Raw genomic sequence first — 19,416 nt, forward strand, 5'->3', positions numbered from 1 at the left:
GTGCGATATGTGGTGATCGCTGCCGTAGCGAACATTATCACTATGGCAGCGTCACACGCACATACCTTGTCAGCGACGTCGCTGTGACCTCAAGGGGGCGGTTCGTTCAACGTCATAGCGACGTCACTGTGGCGTCATTAAGCGGCCAGCTAATAGAAGCAGAGGGGCGGAGATGAGCGGGATGTAACATCTTGCCCATCTCCCTCCTTCCTCATTGCCGGTGGACGCAGGTAAGGAGATGTTCGTCGTTCCTGCGGTGTCACACATAGCAATATGTGATGCCGCAGAAACGACAAACAACATCGTACCTGTAGCAGCAGCGATATTAAGGAAATGAATGATGTGTCAACGAACAATTTTGCGATCGTTGATCGTCGCTCATTGGTGTCACACGCTGCGATGTTGTTACCGGCGATATATCGGTAGCGATGTTGCAGCGTGTAAAGCACCCTTTAGACTATAAGACTATAGGACTATTGATATATTATATTTGGTGCCTTATGTGTCATCAGTCATGTGTCATGTTATACCATGCCTGATGAAGAGACCTGAGTAGTCTCGAAAGCTTGCTATTATTACCATCTTTTCAGTTAGCCATTAAAAGGTATCAACCACTGAGGACTTTAGTTCTTTTAAACAATTTTTTATGTGTCATCACACACTGATTATACAGAACAAAATCTGGAATCTGTTTATGGCATTCTGTTAGGCCCCCTTCGCATGTCAGTGATTCTGGTACGTACAGTGCCTTGCGAATGTATTCGGCCCCCATGAATTTTTCAATCTTTTCCCACATTTCAGGCTTGAAACATAAAGATAAAAATGTTAATGTTATAGTGAAGAATCAACAACAAGTGGGACACAATTGTGAAGTTGAACGAAATTTATTGCTTATTTTAAACTTTTGTAAAAAAGAATAAACTGGAAATTGGGGCGTGCAATATTATTCGGCCTCTTTACTTTCAGTGCAGCAAACTCACTCCAGAAGTTCAATGAGGATCTCTGAATGATCCAATGTTGTCCTAAATGACTGATGATGATAAATATAAGCCACATGTGTGTAATGAAGTCTCCGTATAAATGCACCCGCTCTGTGATAGTCTCAGTGTTTTGTTTAAAGCGCAGATAGCATCATGAAGACCAAGGAACACAACAGGCAGGTCCGTGATACTGTTGTGGAGAAGTTTAAAGCCGGATTTGGTTACAAAAGTATTTCCAAAACTTTAAACATCTCAAGAAACACTGTGCAAGTGATCATATTGAAATGGAAGGAGTATCATACCACTTCAAATCTACCAAGACCCGGCCATCCATCCAAACTTTCATTTCAAACAAGGAGAAGACTGATCAGAGATGCAGCCAAAAGGCCCATGATCACTCTGGATGAACTGCACAGATCTACAGCTGAGGTGGGAGACTCTGTCCATAGGACAGCAATCAATCGTACACTGCACAAATCTGGCCTTTATGGAAGAGTGACAAAAAGAAAGCCATTTCTCAAATATATACATAAAAAGTGTTGTTTAAAGTTTGCCACAAGCCAACTGGGAGACACATCAAACATGTGGAAGAAGGTGCTCTGGTCAGATAAAACCAAAATAGAACTATTTGGACATAATGCCAGACGATATGTGTCTGGCGTAAAAGCAACACAGCTCATCACCCTAAACACACCATCCCCACTGTCAAACATGGTGGTGGCAGCATCATGGTCTGGGCCTGTTTTTCTTCAGCGGGGACAGGGAAGATGGTTAAAATTGATGGGAAGATAGATGGAGCCAAATACAGGACCATTCTTGTAGAAAACCTGTTGGAGTCTGCAAAAGATCTAAGAAGATTGGTCTTCCAACAAGACAATGATCCCAAACATAAAGCAAAATCTACAATGGAATGGTTGACAAATAAACGTATCCAGGTTTTAGAATGGCCAAGTCAAAGTTCAGACCTGAATCCAATTGAGAATCTGTGGAAAGAGCTGAAAACTGCAGTTCACAAACGCTCTCCAACCAACCTCACTCAGCTCGAGCTATTTGCAAAGGAAGGCTTGGCAAGAATTTCAGTCTCTAGATAAGCAAAACTGATACAGACATACCCCAAGCGACTTGCAGCTGTAATCACAGAGAAAGGTGGCGCTACAAAGTACAAAGGGGACGAATAATATTGCACGCCACAATTTTTAGTTTTTTATTTTTTAAAAAAGTTTAAAATAAGCAATAAATTTTGTTCAACTTCACAATTGTGTCCCACTTTTTGATTCTTCACCATAAAATATAAATTTTTATCTTTATATTTGAAGCCTGAAATGTGGGAACAGGTTTAAAAAAATTAAGGGGGCCGAATACTTTCGCAAGGCACTGTTTAAATATATATATATATATGTATATATATATATATATATATATATATATATATACATACATATATATATATGTATATACATATCTACTAGAAGGTGGCCCGATTCTACGCATCGGGTATTCTAGAATTTACGTATTGTGTAGTTCATGTATGATTTTTGTTATATATATATATATATATATATATATATATGTTGTTGTGTGTAGTTACCAAGTGTTTGTGTAGGGCGCTGTACATGTTCTGGGTGTTGTCTGGGTGTGACGGGGGGTGAGAGCGGTGTTGTATGTGTGTTGCGTGTGTTGCGTTGTTTGTGGAGCGCTGTGTGTCTGTAGCATTGTGTGTGTGTTGCGCGGTTTGTGTGTGTGTGGTGTGTTTTGGGGGGAGGTATGTTTTGTGCAATGTGTGTGTTGTGCGGTATGTGCGTATATTTGAGTGTGCCGCGGTGTTTGTGTGTTGGGTGTTGTGTGTGTGCTGCGTTGTCTGTGTGTGTGGGTGTCTGTGTAGGGCAGTTGTTTGTGGTTCCCAGTGTGTGTGTGTGTGTGTGTGTGTGGTGTGTTGTGCAGTGCGCGCGTGTGTGTGTGTGTGTGTGTGTGTGTGTGTGTGTGTGCGCGCATCAGCCTCTCTTCTCTCAGCCTACCTCTCCCAGCCTCCCTCCTCCCAGCCTCCCTCAGCATCAGCTTCCCTCTCCCAGCCTCCCTAAGCATCAGCCTCCACCAGCATCAGCCTCTCTCCTTCCAGCCTCCCCCAGCATCAGCCTCCGCCAGCATCAGCCTCTCTCCTTCTAGCCTCCTCCAGCATCAGCCTCCCTCTCCCAGCCTTCCCCAGGATCAGCGTCTCTCCTCCCAGCCTCCATCCTCCCAGCCTTCCCCAGCATCAGCTTTCCCCTCCCAGCCTCCCTCAGCATCAGCCTTCCCCAGCATCAGCCTCTCTCCTCCCAGCCTCAGCCTCTCTCCTTCCAGCCTCTCCCAGCATCAGCCTCCTCTTCCCAGCCTTCCTCAGGATCAGCCTCTCTCCTCCCAGCCTCCTTCTTCCCAGCCTCATCCTCCCAGCCTCCCTCAGCATCAGCCTTCCGCTCCCAGTCTCCCCCAGCATCAGCCTCCCCAAGCATCAGCCTCCACCAGCATCAGCCTCTCTCCTTCCAGCCTCCCCCAACATCAGCCTCTCTCCTTCCAGCCTCCCTCAGCATCAGCCTCCCGTTCCCAGCCTTCCCCAGGATCAGCCTCTCTCCTCCCAGCCTCCTTCCTCCCAGCCTCCCTCAGCATCAGCCTTCCCCTCCCAGTCTCCCCCAGCATCAGCCTCCCCAAGCATCAGCCTCCACCAGCATTAGTCTCTCTCCTTCCAGCCTCCTTCTTCCCAGCCTCATCCTCCCAGCCTCCCTCAGCATCAGCCTTCCGCTCCCAGTCTCCCCCAGCATCAGCCTCCCCAAGCATCAGCCTCCACCAGCATCAGCCTCTCTCCTTCCAGCCTCCCCCAGCATCAGCCTCTCTCCTTCCAGCCTCCCGTTCCCAGCCTTCCCCAGGATCAGCCTCTCTCCTCCCAGCCTCCTTCCTCCCAGCCTCCCTCAGCATCAGCCTTCCCCTCCCAGTCTCCCCCAGCATCAGCCTCCCCAAGCATCAGCCTCCACCAGCATTAGCCTCTCTCCTTCCAGCCTCCCCCAGCATCAGCCTCCCCAAGCATCAGCCTCCACCAGCATCAGCCTCCCCCTCCCCCTCCCAGCCTCCCCCAGCATCAGCCTCTCTCCTCCCAGCCTTCCCCATGATCAGCCTCTCTGCTCCCAGCCTCCTCCAGCACGCCGTGCTCCTCTGCCGAAACTCACACACCCGATCGCATCCACTCACACACACCCGATCGCATCCACTCACACACACCCGATCGCATCCACTCACACACACCCGATCGCATCCACTCACACACACCCGATCGCATCCACTCACACACAAAGACACACACACTGACGATATTGCACATACGCGCTGATACTCACAACATCCGGGGATATCACATGCTTCTGGCCATGTGATCCCCCGGCAGGTCCTGGAAGCTCACAACAGCACAGTATCGCCGCCGAGAAGCAAGCGATATCCCAGGATGCTGTGAGTATGTGGATGCGATGTGATGTGTGAGGTGTGTGTGAGTGTGATCTGATTTGTGTGTGTGTGTATGTGTGTGTGTGTGTGCTGTTATGTGTGTGTATGTTCCGCAGCTGCAGGACCTTGATGTGTGGATGCGATGTGATGTGTGTGTGAGGTGTGTGTGAGAGTGAGTGTGAGCCGGTGTACACTGGTAACTATGATACACATCGGGTAACTAAGGGACCTTAGTTACCCGATGTGTATAATGGTTACCAGCTTTCACGGCCTCCGTTAAGATCCCAGCATCGCAAGGTTATGTCTGGCGCTGCCGGGATCCTGACGGAGCCGGTGTAGAAGCAAGCGATATCCCAGCATGTTGTGATGTGTGAGGTGTGTGTGAGAGTGAGTGTGAGAGTGAGTGTGATCTGATGTGTGTGTGTACTCACCTGGGAATCGGAGCTCCGTGTCAGTTGGGCCAGAGCGAGCGTGCATTGCGTGAGGGGGGCGGGGCCTGCAGAGAGCCGGGGCGAGAGGCCAATCCGTGTGGGGGGGCGGGGCCATGGCGAGCCCAGCGGCCAATCAGCTTTGTGTCACCGTAAGGACATGTCACGGTGACACAATTTTGGAGCATGACAGACAGACAGACAGACAGAATAAGGCAATTATATATATAGATATCTATATATATATAATTGCCTTATTCTGTCTGTCTGTCTTGCTCCAAAATTGTGTCCTTACCGTGACATGTCCTTACGGTGACAAACAGCGGATTGGCCGCTGGCCTCGCCATGGCCCTGCCCCCCCGCACGGATTGGCCGCTCACCTCGCCTCGGCTCCTCCCCCCCGCACGGATTGGCTGCTCGCCTCGCCTCGGGTCCGGCCCCTCCGCACGGATTGGCCGCTCTCCTCGCCTCGGCTCCGCCCCCCGCACGGATTGGCTACTCGCCCAGGCTCCGCCCACCACACGGAATGGCTTCTCGCCCCGAGGTGAGCGCATCAAGGTCCTGCCGCGGTGGAACACACACAAAAGCACACGCACACACATAAGAACAGACACACACACACACACACACACATCAGATCACACTCACTCTCACACACACCTCACACACACATCAGATCGCATCCACATACTCACAACATCCCGTGATATCGCTTGCTTCTCGGCGGCGATACTGTGCAGTGATCTTCCAGGACCTGCCGGAGGATCACATGGCCGAAAGCATGTGGTATCTCCGGATGTTGTGATTGTGTCAGCGCGTATGTGCGATATCGTCAGTGTGTGTGTGAGTGTATGCGATCGGATGTGTGTGTGTGTGTGTGTGTGTGTGTGAGTGTGTGTGTGTGAGTGTATGCGATCGGATGTGTGTGTGTGAGAGTGTATGCGATCGGGTGTGTATGAGTGTATGCGATCGGATGTGTGTGTGTGTGTGTGAGTGTATGCGATCGGATGTGTGTGAGTGTGTGAGTGTACGCGATCGGATGTGTGTGAGTGTGTGTGTGTGAGTGTATGCGATCGGATGTGTGTGAGTGTGTGTGTGTGAGTGTATGCGATCGGATGTGTGTGTGAGTGTATGTGATCGGGTGTGTGTGAGTGTATGCGATTGGATGTGTGTGAGTGTGTGTGTGAGTGTATGCGATCGGATGTGTGTGAGTGTGTGTGTGTGAGTGTGTGCGATTGGATGTGTGTGAGTTGAGTGTGTGTGTCTGAGTGTATGCGATCGGATGTGTGTGAGTGTGTGTGTGAGTGTATGCGATCGGATGTGTGTGAGTGTGTGTGTGTGAGTGTATGCGATCGGATGTGTGTGAGTGTGTGTGTGTGAGTGTATGCGATCGGATCTGTGAGTGTCGGCAGAGGAGCACGGCGTGCAGCACAGCTGCTGGGATCGCCCACCGGTGGGCACAGGGAGAAGTGGGGTGTGTGTGCGAGTGTATGCGATCAGATGTGTGCTTGTTTACTGTCTGATGTGTGACTGTGGAGCACGATGGGGAGTGCGCAGCATGGGGGATGAAGCACGATTGGGAGTGTGCAGCATGGGGGATGGAGCATGATGGGGGGTGCGCAGCATGGGGGATGGAGCACGATGGGGAGTGCGCAGCATGGGTGATGGAGCACGTTTGGGAGTGCGCAGCATGGGGGATGGAGCATGATGGGGAGTGCGCAGCATGGGGGATGGAGCACGATGGGGGGTGCGCAGCATGTGGGATGGAGCACGATGGGGAGTACGCAGCATGGGGGATGGAGCACGATGGGGAGTGCGCAGCATGGGGGATGGAGCACGATGGGGAGTGCGCAGCATGGGGGATGGAGCACAATGGGGAATGCGCAGCATGGGGGATGGAGCACAATGGGGAGTGGGGATGGAGCACGATGGAGGGTGCACAGCATGGGGGATGGAGCACGATGGGGGGTGCGCAGCATGGGGGATGGAGCACGATGGGGGGTGCACACCTCCCCCAAAACACACACACACACACACACTGCCACATACGCACTGCACAACACACCACACACACACTGGGAACCACAACCACTGCCCTACACAGACACCCACACACACAACGCCGCACACACACAACACCCAACACACAAACACCACGGCACACACAAATATACGCACATACCGCACAACACACATTGCACAAAACATACCTCCCCCCAAAACACACACACACACACCCACACAAACCGCGCAACACACATACACAACGATACTGACACACAGCGCTCCACAAATAACGACACACAACGCAACACACAAACAACACCGCTCTCACCCCCCGCCACACCCAGACAACACCCAGAACATGTACAGCCCCTACACAAACACTTGGTAACTACACACAACAACATCTGTATATATACACATATATATATATATATATATATATATATATATATATATATATATATATATATATATATATATATATATATATAACAAAAATCATACATTAACTACACAATACGTAAATTCTAGAATACCCGATGCGTAGAATCGGGCCACCTTCTAGTATATATATATATACTGTATGATTTTTGCTATATATATATATATATATATATATAGATATTGTTGTGTGTAGTTACCAAGTGTTTGTGTAGGGGCTGTACATGTTCTGGGTGCTGTCTGGGTGTAGCGGGGGGTGAGAGCGGTGTTGTTTGTGTGTTGCATTGTGTGTCGTTATTTGTGGAGCGCTGTGTGTCTGTATCGTTGTGTATGTGTGTTGCGCGGTTTGTGTGGGTGTGTGTGTGTTTTGGGGGGAGGTATGTTTTGTGCAATGTGTGTGTTGTGCGGTATGTGCGTATATTTGTGTGTGCCGCGGTGTTTGTGTGTTGGGTGTTGTGTGTCTGCGGCATTGAGTGTGCGTGTGAGTCTGAGTGTGCGTGTGAGTCTGAGTCTGAGTCTGAGTGTGAGTCTGAGTCTGAGTCTGCGTGTGAGTCTGAGTGTGAGTGTGCGTGTGAGTCTGAGTGTGAGTGTGCGTGTGAGTCTGAGTGTGAGTGTACGTGTGAGTCTCAGTGTGTGTGTGCATGTGAGTCTGAGTGTGAGTGTTTGTGTGAGTGTGAGTCTGAGTCTGAGTGTGAGTGTGAGTGTGCGTCTGAGTGTGAGTGTGAGTCTGAGTGTGAGTGTGCATGTGAGTCTGAGTGTGAGTGTGCGTGTGAGTCTGAGTGTGCGTGTGAGTCTGAGTGTGCGTGTGAGTCTGAGTGTGAGTGTGCGTGTGAGTCTGAGTGTGCGTGTGAGTGTGAGTGTGAGTCTGAGTCTGAATCTGAGTGTGCGTGTGAGTCTGAGTGTGAGTCTGAGTCTGAGTGTGAGTGTGAGTGTGCGTGTGAGTCTGAGTCTGAGTGTGAGTCTGAGTGTGAGTCTGAGTGTGAGTGTGCGTGTGAGTGTGCGTGTGAGTCTGAGTGTGAGTCTGAGTGTGAGTCTGAGTGTGCATGTGAGTCTGAGTCTGAGTGTGAGTCTGAGTGTGAGTCTGAGTCTGAGTGTGAGTGTGAGTGTGAGTCTGAGTCTGAGTGTGCATGTGAGTCTGAGTGTGAGTCTGGGTCTGAGTCTGAGTCTGAGTGTGAGTGTGAGTCTGAGTGTGAGTCTGAGTCTGAGTGTGAGTCTGAGTGTGAGTCTGCGTGTGCGCCTGAGTGTGAGTGTGCGTGTGAGTCTGAGTGTGAGTGTGCATGTGAGTCTGAGTGTGCATGTGAGTCTGAGTGTGCGTCTGAGTGTGCGTGTGAGTCTGAGTGTGCGTGTGAGTCTGAGTGTGCGTGTAAGTCTGAGTGTGAGTCTAAATGTGAGTCTGAGTGTGAGTGTGAGTCTGAGTGTGAGTCTGAGTGTGCGTCTGAGTGTGCGTGTGAGTCTGAGTCTGAGTGTGAGTCTGAGTGTGAGTCTGAGTGTGAGTGTGAGTGTGCGTGTGAGTGTGAGTGTGAGTGTGCGTGTGAGTGTGCATGTGAGTGTGAGTCTGAGTGTGAGTCTGAGTCTGAGTGTGCGTCTGAGTGTGCATGTGAGTGTGAGTCTGAGTGTGAGTCTGAGTGTGAGTCTGAGTGTGAGTCTGAGTCTGAGTGTGAGTGTGTGAGTCTGAGTGTGAGTGTGCGTGTGAGTGTGAGTGTGAGTGTGCATGTGAGTGTGCGTGTGAGTGTGAGTCTGAGTGTGAGTCTGAGTCTGAGTGTGCGTGTGAGTGTGAGTCTGAGTGTGCGTGTAAGTCTGAGTGTGAGTGTGCGTGTGAGTCTGAGTGTGAGTGTGAGTGTGCGTGTGAGTGTGAGTGTAAGTGTGAGTCTGAGTCTGAGTGTGCGTGTGAGTCTGAGTGTGCGTGTGAGTGTGAGTCTGAGTCTGAGTGTGCGTGTGAGTCTGAGTGTGAGTGAGTGTGAGTCTGAGTCTGAGTCTGAGTGTGAGTCTGAGTCTGAGTCTGAGTGTGAGTCTGAGTCTGAGGCGGGCTTTGCACACTATGACATCGCAGGCCGATGCTGCGATGTCGAGTGCGATAATGCCCGCCCCCGTCGCAGCAGCGATATGTGGTGATAGCTGGCGTAGCGAAAGTTATCGCTACGCCAGCTTCACACACACACTCACCTGCCGTGCGACGTCCCTGTGGCCGGCGACCCGCCTCCTTGTTAAGGGGGCGGGTCGTGCGGCGTCACTGCGACGTCACACGGTAGGCGGCCAATCAGAGCGGAGGGGCGGAGATGAGCAGGATGTAAACATCCTGCCCACCTCCTTCCTTCCGCATATCCTACGGAAGCCGCAGTGAGGCCGGTAGGAGATGTTCCTCGCTCCTGCGACTTCACACACAGCGATGTGTGCTGCCGCAGGAGCGAGGAACAACATCGGACCATTGCGTCAGCGTAATTATGGATTACGCCGACGCTGTACCGATGATACGATTACGACGCTTTTGCGCTCGTTAATCGTATCATCCAGGCTTTACACACTGCGATGTCGCATGCAATGCCGGATGTGCGTCACTTTCAATTTGACCCCACCGACATCGCACCTGCGATGTCGCAGTGTGCAAAGTGCCCCTGAGTCTGAGTGTGAGTGTGAGTGTGAGGGAGTGTGAGTCTGAGTCTGAGTGAGTCTGAGTCTGAGTCTGAGTCTGAGTGTGAGTCTGAGTGTGAGTCTGAGTCTGAGTGTGCGTCTGAGTCTGAGTCTGATTGTGCATCTGAGTGTGCGTCTGAGTCTGAGTGTGAGTCTTAGTCTGAGTGTGCGTCTGAGTCTGAGTGTGCGTCTGAGTGTGCGTCTGAGTCTGAGTGTGAGTCTGAGTCTGAGTCTGAGTGTGCGTCTGAGTGTGAGTGTGAGTCTGAGTGTGAGTGGCGGCCAATCCGTGCGGGGGGGGGGGCGGATCCGAGGCGAGGCGAGCGGCCAATCCATGCGGGGGAAGGAGCCGAGGCGAGCGGACAATCCGTGCGGGGGGCGGGGCCATGGCGAGCCCAGCGGCCAATCAGCTTTGTGTCACTGTAAGGACACAATTTTGGAGCAAGACAGACAGACAGATAGACAGACAGACAGACAGACAGAATAAGGCAATTATATATATAGATATACTGTATATATAAACACTTATACTGGTAGAAAAAACATACTTTATTTTATTATTTTTTTTAACATTTTATCCCCTTTTTGTATGTAATAAAGTTTTACAATTAGCAGCATACGGTAATTTTGGCCAACATCTTGTAATTAGAGATGAGATGAGCGAGCTTCTGAAGGCTCGAGTTCGGTTCGTCGAAAGGAGGCCCCATTCGAGTTCAGATCGACGAACCGTTCGACGAACCTCTCAAACCCCATTGAAACCAATGGCAGGCAAACACAAACACATAAAAACACATTATAAATGTACACATAGAATTAATAAACATTGCCTTTACACTTACAGGTCCCCGCGACTTTTCCTTCCGATAATCGCAGTGTCCTCCCAGTAACCAGCACTGATGATAGGACCTTCCTTGACGTCAAAAAAGCATATGACCAGTCACGTGTCTATTATCTCATTGGCTACAGACTGGTCACATGGTTCAACGTCATTGCTAGGTCCTGTCATTGCATCTCTCCGGTACGCGGTGATCATTCCAGCATCTCCGTGTACCGGCAAAATGCTCTGGCACATGGTCGGCTTCCCCGCTCTGCTTCCCCGCTCCATTATTCACCGGCTGCCACAGCCGGTCAATAACGGAGATCACCGTTGCTATAACAACCCACCTGTCAGCGGTGATGTCACCGCTTACAGCCCGCAGCGGCACCGGGAATCACGTGATCGGAGCACCGTTGCTATGGTAACCCGCTTGTCAGCGGTGACGTCACCACTTACAGCCTGCAGCCTCTGCTCACTCTCACTGAGTGAATAGACAGTACGGGGAGCAGCAGCGTCTTCCACCCATGCTGCGCTGTCTGATGTAGCAGACCTGCATGGGTTGAAGGAAAAAGAAGACAGAAAACCATGGATCGTGGAGAGCTGACAGGGAGTAATAAACATGGAGTCTCTAAGTGTGTCTGTGTATTTATTTGTATTAAAGTATTTTTTCTCTGTGCGGTGTCTTTTTTATTAACCCTTTATTGGAGATTCTTAATGGCCGGGTCAAACTTGCCTGATATTAAGAATCTCTGACTTAATACTAGCTAGTAAAAGAAAGCTAGTATTAACTCATTATTACCCAGCAAGCCACCCGTCTTCAGGGCTGCTGGAAGAGTTGGATACAGTGCCAGATGATGGCGCTTCTATGAAAGCGCCATTTTCTGGGGCGGCTGCGGACTGCTATTCACAGCAGAGGGGCCCAGAAAGCTCAGGCCAACCTGTGCTGTGGATTCCAATCCCCAGCTGCCTAGTTGTACCTGGCTGGACACAAAAATGGGGCGAAGCTCATGTCGATTTTTTTTTTAATTATTTCATGAAATTTATGAAATAATTAAAAAAAGGGCTTTCCAATTTTTTTTTTGTTCCCAGACAGGTACAAATAGGCAGCTGGGGTTGGGGGCAGCTGTACCTGCCTGCTGTACCTGGCTAGCATACAAAAATATGGTGAAGCCCACGTAATTTTTTTGGTGGGCAAAAAACTCCTGCATACAGTCCTGGATGGACTATGCTGAGCCTTGTAGTTCTGCAGCTGCTATCTGCTCTCCTGCATACACTAGTGAATGGAGCATGGTGAGCCTTGTCATTCTGCAGCTGCTGTCTGCTCTTCTCCATACAGACAGCAGCTGCAGAACTACAAGGCTCAGCATACTCCATCCAGGACTGTATGCATGAGTTTTTTGCCCCCCCAAAAAATTACGTGGGCTTTGCCATGTTTTTGTATGCTAGCCAGGTACAGCAGGCAGCCACGGGCTGCCCACAACCCCCAGCTGCCTATTTGTACTCGGCTGGGCACCAAAAATATAGGGAAGCCCTTTTTTTTTAATTATTTCATGAATTTCATGAAATAATTAAAAAAAAAATGACGTGGGCTTCGCCCAATTTTTGTGTCCAGCCAGGTACAACTAGGCAGCTGGGGATTGGAATCCGCAGCGCAGGGTTCCCAAGCTTTCTGGGCACCCCTGCTGCCAATTGCAGTCTGCAGCCGCCCCAGAAAATGGCGCTTTCATAGAAGCGCCATCTTCTGACGCTGTATCCAACTCTTCCAGCTGCCCTGGTGACGGGTGGCTCGCTGGGTAATAATGGGGTTAGGGCTAGCTGTATATTATCAACTGGCCCTAAGCCCAAAATTCACGGTGTCACACCGATATTAGACATGGCCACCATGAATTTCTAGTACAGATTAAAAAAAACACAACACACAGAAAAATATTTTTATTAGAAATAAAACAACACAATTAGTGACTCCATCTTTATTGAAATAAAGAACCCCCCTCTGGGGAGAGAGAGAGAGAGAGAGAGAGAGAGAGAGAGAGAGAGAGAGAGAGAGAGACACTGGCTACAATGAGGAACATAGGCAAATTTCATTATCTTGAGGTCTGCAATGCAGACTTAAGTCTGAGGTGACAGTGCAATTCTCTTCAAGTGCTACGTGGAGAGGACACAGTGATCGTGTTCTACAGTGCTGCTGCATCTTCATGTAGCTGAGCTGACAGTGTCGTGTGGATTACTTCGGACCTGGATTGTTGTTTTGGGATTAATAAAATGGTGAAAGAGGATTTTTTTTTGTCTTTTATTCCAAATAAAGGATTTTTCGCTGTGTGTGTGTTTCTTTACTTTCACTTTCAGGTTGATCATGGAAGGTGTCTCAGGGAGACGCTTGTCATGATTAACCTCTTATTACACCGATTGCCACCGCACCAGGGAAATTCGGGATGAGCTGGGTGGAGTCCCGGGACTGTCGCATCTAATGGATGCGGCAATTCCGGGCGGCTGCAGGGTGATATTGTTAGGGTGGTGGGCTCCTGATAATGTGGTGCTCTCCATCCTGACAATACCAGCCCCCAGCCATGTGGCTTCATCCTGGCTGGTATTGAATATGGGGAGAACCACATTTTTTTTTTTTAATTATTTATTTTACTGCACGATATAGAGTTGCCCGCTGGCGGCTGTGATTGGTTGCAGGGAGACAGCTGTAACTCATCGTGGGGACGTGTCTGACTGCAACCAATCATGGGCGCTGGTGGGCGGGGAAAGCACGGAGTAACTGATTGAATAATGAAGCGGCAGCCATTTTCAAAAGAGAAAAAGACGCTGCAGATTTGTGACAGCCGTGCAGCGAAGCGCCCGTGATCGGTGAGTAGGAAAGAGAGAAGGATTGTGCTGGGGACGCAGGACGCATGCAGACAGGAACTTGTTCACATAGCCTTACTGTGAAAAGCCACGTTTTTGGTGCTCAAACCGTTCTCGAACGTAACTCGAACTGCCAAACTTTTAGCAAAAAGCTCGAGTTCGTCGAACGTCTCGAACACCCCCCAAAATCACTCGAACATGAAATTGGCGAACCTCGAACATTGCTCATCTCTACTTGTAATCTTGTAATGTTCCCATCCTGTTGCTTATCTTGTAGTTATGTACCTCATCTTATTCCCCTTCTTGTAGCAATGTGCACCATCCTGCTCCCCATTCTGTGGTAATGTGCCCATCCTTGTCCACTTGTAGTAATGTGCTCATCCTTATTTCCATCCTGTAGTAATGTGCCCATCCTTGTCCTCGTCCTGTAGTAATGTGCCCATACTTGTCCCTTACTTGTAGTAATGCGCCCTATCCTTGTCCCCATCCTATTGTAATATCCTCACCGTGGTCCTCATCCTGTAGTAATTGTCCCATCCTATAGTATTGTGCCTCATTCTTGTCCCCATCCTCTACTAATGTACCCATCCTTGCCCTTTCTTGTAGTAATGTGCTCCATCCTTGCCCCCATCCTGTAGTAGTGTCCCCATCCTGGTCCTCATCCTGCAGTAATGGGCCTATCCTGGTCCTCATCATGTAGTAATGTGCCCATCCTGGTCCTCATCCTGTAGTAATGTGCTCATCCTTGTCCCCATCCTGAAGTAATATGCCCAACCTCGTCACCATCCTGTAGTAATGTGCCCCATCCTTGTGCACATCCTGTAGTAATGTGCCCATCCTGTAGTAATGGGCCCATGCAGGTCCTCTTCTTGTAGCAATGTCCCATCCCTTTCCCCTATTGTGCCGTTCTTCACACACACACACACACACACACACACACACACACACACACACACACACATATACACACACACACACACACCACAATCCTGGTCCCCCATTGTTCCATTTTTTATTTACACACACACACACCTTGACCTGTACAGTCTCAGCGGGCAACCGACATGCACACACACACCAAATCTTTCTTTTCACCTGTCCGCCATTTCTTTGGCGTTCTCTTTGCTTCACGAGGCCCGCAGGCACATGGACCCGGTAACAATTGCAGCCACTGTCAGTGCTTCTTGCTGGCACTATGCAGAGAGCCTCTGGCAAATGAGAGGCAAGCAACTAAGGTCATACGCATCAGTTACTTCCCTCTGATTGGCTGGCAGCAGAACTGAGCTTGACTCCTTATTGCTGGCAAAACTTTAATCAGAATTAAAACTCTGATGGCTTCGGCCACTGCAGCGGTCACATTCATTACCTGGTCCACGGGCCTGCGGGCCACAAGCAGCAGCTTGAGGGGGCCACGTGTTTGAGACCTCTTATGTAGATAGACTTTGTTAGTAATAGAAACAGTGAATGTTAGGTTCGGCTCACTGGGGGAGTGGAACTAACGCTGAGCAGAGTGAGACTTCTTGATTACAGAGAGAGCTGGAAGTCAGTTCAGTTAAGGCTCTGCCTAGCAGAAGAAGGGCCTCAGTGTCGTGGTCGGTCCTGAAAATGTGATGCCAATCCTGGAAGGTGTGGAGCACAAGGCTTGGTGAAACTGCCCGGGCTTGATACATAAGGGAGTTGGATCGAGGAAGATGGGACAAACCTGGGGTAATGTAGACCCGTGTGAAACATTCCGAGGGTATTGATGGAGAAAGTAGAGGTCGGCCCTGCTTATATAGTGGCCTTGGAATGGTGAAGCTGCTGCTGCACCCATAGTGAGAGCCTGTAGATGGAAGGAGGGCTGCCACTGCATTTATGTGGTAGTCCTAAATGGAAGGAATACTCCAGTAAGAAAGGAAGAATGTTTAACAACTTGTCTATTATGCAACCGATAACTGAAAGTAAAGACTGTTGTGTTAAAGAGACCCTGGTGTGGTGTGAACTCTGTCTAGCAGCCCCTGCAAGTGTGAACAGAGAGATGGATTGTGTCTGCCAGGAGGAAGAAACTGCTATGCACCCTACACAGAGAAGCACACATACCCAGTTGATCGACCCGGCGCTCCACTCCTTTATACAGACTGTGTGATATGGCGCTTCCTGTGTGGTAAAAGGGATATTGCATGTTTATTAAGAAAAGTCTACTCTCATTGTAATCTTGCCCTTATACCAATGGATTTTTGGACTTTTGCCAAACTGCACATTAGCACCTCCACCTCCTGTACTATAAGAGCATGTTATGTTCTGTATTCTCCAGCAATATTGGGAACAATTAGTAAAGTTAGTAAGTTTATTAGGTGTGCCTGTGGCAAGTATTGTTTAAAGGGAAGGTGTCATGGTGTTTAATTTTTTAGATTAATTGTTTAGTTTTTATTTAATTCTACTTTTACTCAAACACTGGGGGCTGCCATCTTGGATTTGCTCTGTGTCAAATACAGCAGTCCCTGTGCATAATGGCTGATAGTCGCTGTCCTACCCTATGTTTTACACTGTGACTACTCCCTACTGTGACCTGGACATGTCACCTTACTTATGGAGGTGCTTTAGGTTTCTACTGCACACTCATATATATATTTTTAAACATGTTGCAATAAAGAAAACATTTTTTATAAAATTATAAAATTTCGGTGATGGATCTCATCATTTTTCACCATTGTTTCATAAGTAGATGTCAGCCACGGAAAATTCCTGCACCGTCTCTGGAACACAAGAAATCTCCAAACTATAGACGATACAGTGGTGAGCTAATATATCCCCTCTTTTTTACATAGGATTATTTAGTAATTTCATCTAGCCAAAGCAGATCTCCTTCTTTGCACTGAGGAGGGGCAACACCCTGAAATGTGTCTACAAATGGAGTTTCTGGTTTGGCTTTTGATCCTAAGTCATGTGGCAAGGCTCATTTAAGGGTTGATATTGACTTTTAGGATTTTCACATCCAATAAATGGTGCCAGAGATCAAATCCTCTTCCTTCAAAAGATGCTATTTGCATATTTAATTTCCCAGAGGAGCATTACATGGCTCATAAGTCTCCCTACACAGGCATGTTACTCTCCAAAGGAAGAAATGGACCTCTTAGATTCCTTGGAACTTACATACTTTCTATATTGGCCACCAATGTTCCTTTGATGGTTTTTTTTGTTTTTTTTTTTTTGTATCTTCATACTAATGCATCGGGTGCTAATGGTCGCACATTCTCAGTTGCTCAGTCCCGCTTCAAAGACCTTTTTGTAGAATAGTTTCTGCTTTTGCATAGGCCACCAAAATAAAAATCAGAGAGCTAGAAGCAGTTTCTTCTACACTGCCCTGGACACATTAGTTGGACAGTCTAAGATGGAATCAAGGGAGTACCAGGGGAAGCGACACATAATAACAGCTACACTACTAGTGATGTATTAGGCAACTTTCACAATATGGAATTTGAAATCCAAAACTAGGAGTTGATCAAAAATGTTGAATGTGCAAGTCCATTACACTTTTTGTTTGTTTGTTTGTAACATCCCTGGTTATGGCTTCCAAATACAGATGGCAAATCCTGGTTAAATATTGACATGTCAACGTGTCCTGAAGGACAAAAACCTCCTGTATTTTGTCATGCCAATATTTTACCTGGATTACTGTCTATCAACATAAAGATATATGAGCTCACATAAAATCTGGCCAATTTTGTGTGCTAAGTATCTCAATTTTTACATGCTTTTTCATAGCGGTAATGGATGTCTATATTCCCATATTCATTGTTCCACATATCTTAGCACTGCAGTGTGCAACTATCTCCTTTTTGTTACTATGTTTTTATGTTCAGTTTGCACCTGTTCACATTAGAAAAGTAGGACGTGACATCAGTCATTTTCTTACATTACAGGGTTACACCTTCTGATTGAGCACTCCTGCTCTTCAGCCTCAGGCGATTTTAATTCTGCATTTGCAGGTTCCTGTCTGCCCATAAATTGTAGGTTTTTTTTTTAACCCAAACAGAGGCATTAGTTTGATAGGAACCCAACAAAAATGAGATTGGCTTGCCGCTGGCTGTTGGGCTCACATAAAGTCTGGCCAAATTTGTGTGCTAAGTATCTCGTTTTGTTTCATGTTTTTTCATAGCAGTAATGCATGTCTATATTCCCATATTCATTGTTCCACATATCTTAGCGCTACAGTGTGCAACTGTCTCCTTTTTGTTACTATGTTTTATGTTCAGTCTGCACCGGTTCACATTAGAAAGGTACAGTTAGGTCCAGAAATATTTGGACAGTGACACAATTTTCCCGAGTTGGGCTCTGCATGCCACCACATTGGATTTGAAATGAAACCTCTACAACACAATTCAAGTGCAGATTGTAACGTTTAATTTGAAGGTTTGAATAAAAATATCTGATAGAAATTGTAGGAATTGTACACATTTCTTTACAAACACTCCACATTTTAGGAGGTCAAAAGTAATTGGACAAATAAACCAAACCCAAACAAAATATTTTTATTTTCAATATTTTGTTGCGAATCCTTTGGAGGCAATCACTGCCTTAAGTCTGGAACCCATGGACATCACCAAACGCTGGGTTTCCTCCTTCTTAATGCTTTGCCAGGCCTTTACAGCCGCAGCCTTCAGGTCTTGCTTGTTTGTGGGTCTTTCCGTCTTAAGTCTGGATTTGAGCAAGTGAAATGCATGCTCAATTGGGTTAAGATCTGGTGATTGACTTGGACATTGCAGAATGTTCCACTTTTTTGCACTCATGAACTCCTGGGTAGCTTTGGCTGTATGCTTGGGGTCATTGTCCATCTGTACTATGAAGCGCCGTCCGATCAAATTTGCGGCATTTGGCTGAATCTGGGCTGAAAGTAGATCCCGGGACACTTCAGAATTCATCCGGCTACTCTTGTCTGCTGTTATGTCATCAATAAACACAAGTGACCCAGTGCCATTGAAAGCCATGCATGCCCATGCCATCACGTTGCCTCCACCATGTTTTACAGAGGATGTGGTATGCCTTGGATCATGTGCCGTTCCCTTTCTTCTCCAAACTTTTTTCTTCCCATCATTCTGGTACAATTTGATCTTGGTCTCATCTGTCCATAGAATACTTTTCCAGAACTGAGCTGGCTTCATGAGGTGTTTTTCAGCAAATTTAACTCTGGCCTGTCTATTTTTGGAATTGATGAATGGTTTGCATCTAGATGTGAACCCTTTGTATTTACTTTCATGGAGTCTTCTCTTTACTGTTGACTTAGAGACAGATACACCTACTTCACTGAGAGTGTTCTGGACTTCAGTTGATGTTGTGAACGGGTTCTTCTTCACCAAAGAAAGTATGCGGCGATCATCCACCACTGTTGTCATCCGTGGACGCCCAGGCCTTTTTGAGTTCCCAAGCTCACCAGTCAATTCCTTTTTTCTCAGAATGTACCCGACTGTTGATTTTGCTACTCCAAGCATGTCTGCTATCTCTCTGATGGATTTTTTCTTTTTTTTCAGCCTCAGGATATTTTGCTTCACCTCAATTGAGAGTTCCTTAGACCGCATGTTGTCTGGTCACAGCAACAGTTTCCAAATGCAAAACCACACACCTGTAATCAACCCCAGACCTTTTAAGTACTTCATTGATTACAGGTTAACGAGGGAGACGCCTTCAGAGTAAATTGCAGCCCTTAGAGTCCCTTGTCCAATTACTTTTGGTCCCTTGAAAAAGAGGAGGCTATGCATTACAGAGCTATGATTCCTAAACCCGTTCTCCGATTTGGATGTGAAAACTCTCATATTGCAGCTGGAAG

This window comes from Anomaloglossus baeobatrachus, chromosome 6 (genome assembly GCF_048569485.1).
Source record: "Anomaloglossus baeobatrachus isolate aAnoBae1 chromosome 6, aAnoBae1.hap1, whole genome shotgun sequence".
NCBI lineage: Eukaryota > Metazoa > Chordata > Amphibia > Anura > Aromobatidae > Anomaloglossus > Anomaloglossus baeobatrachus.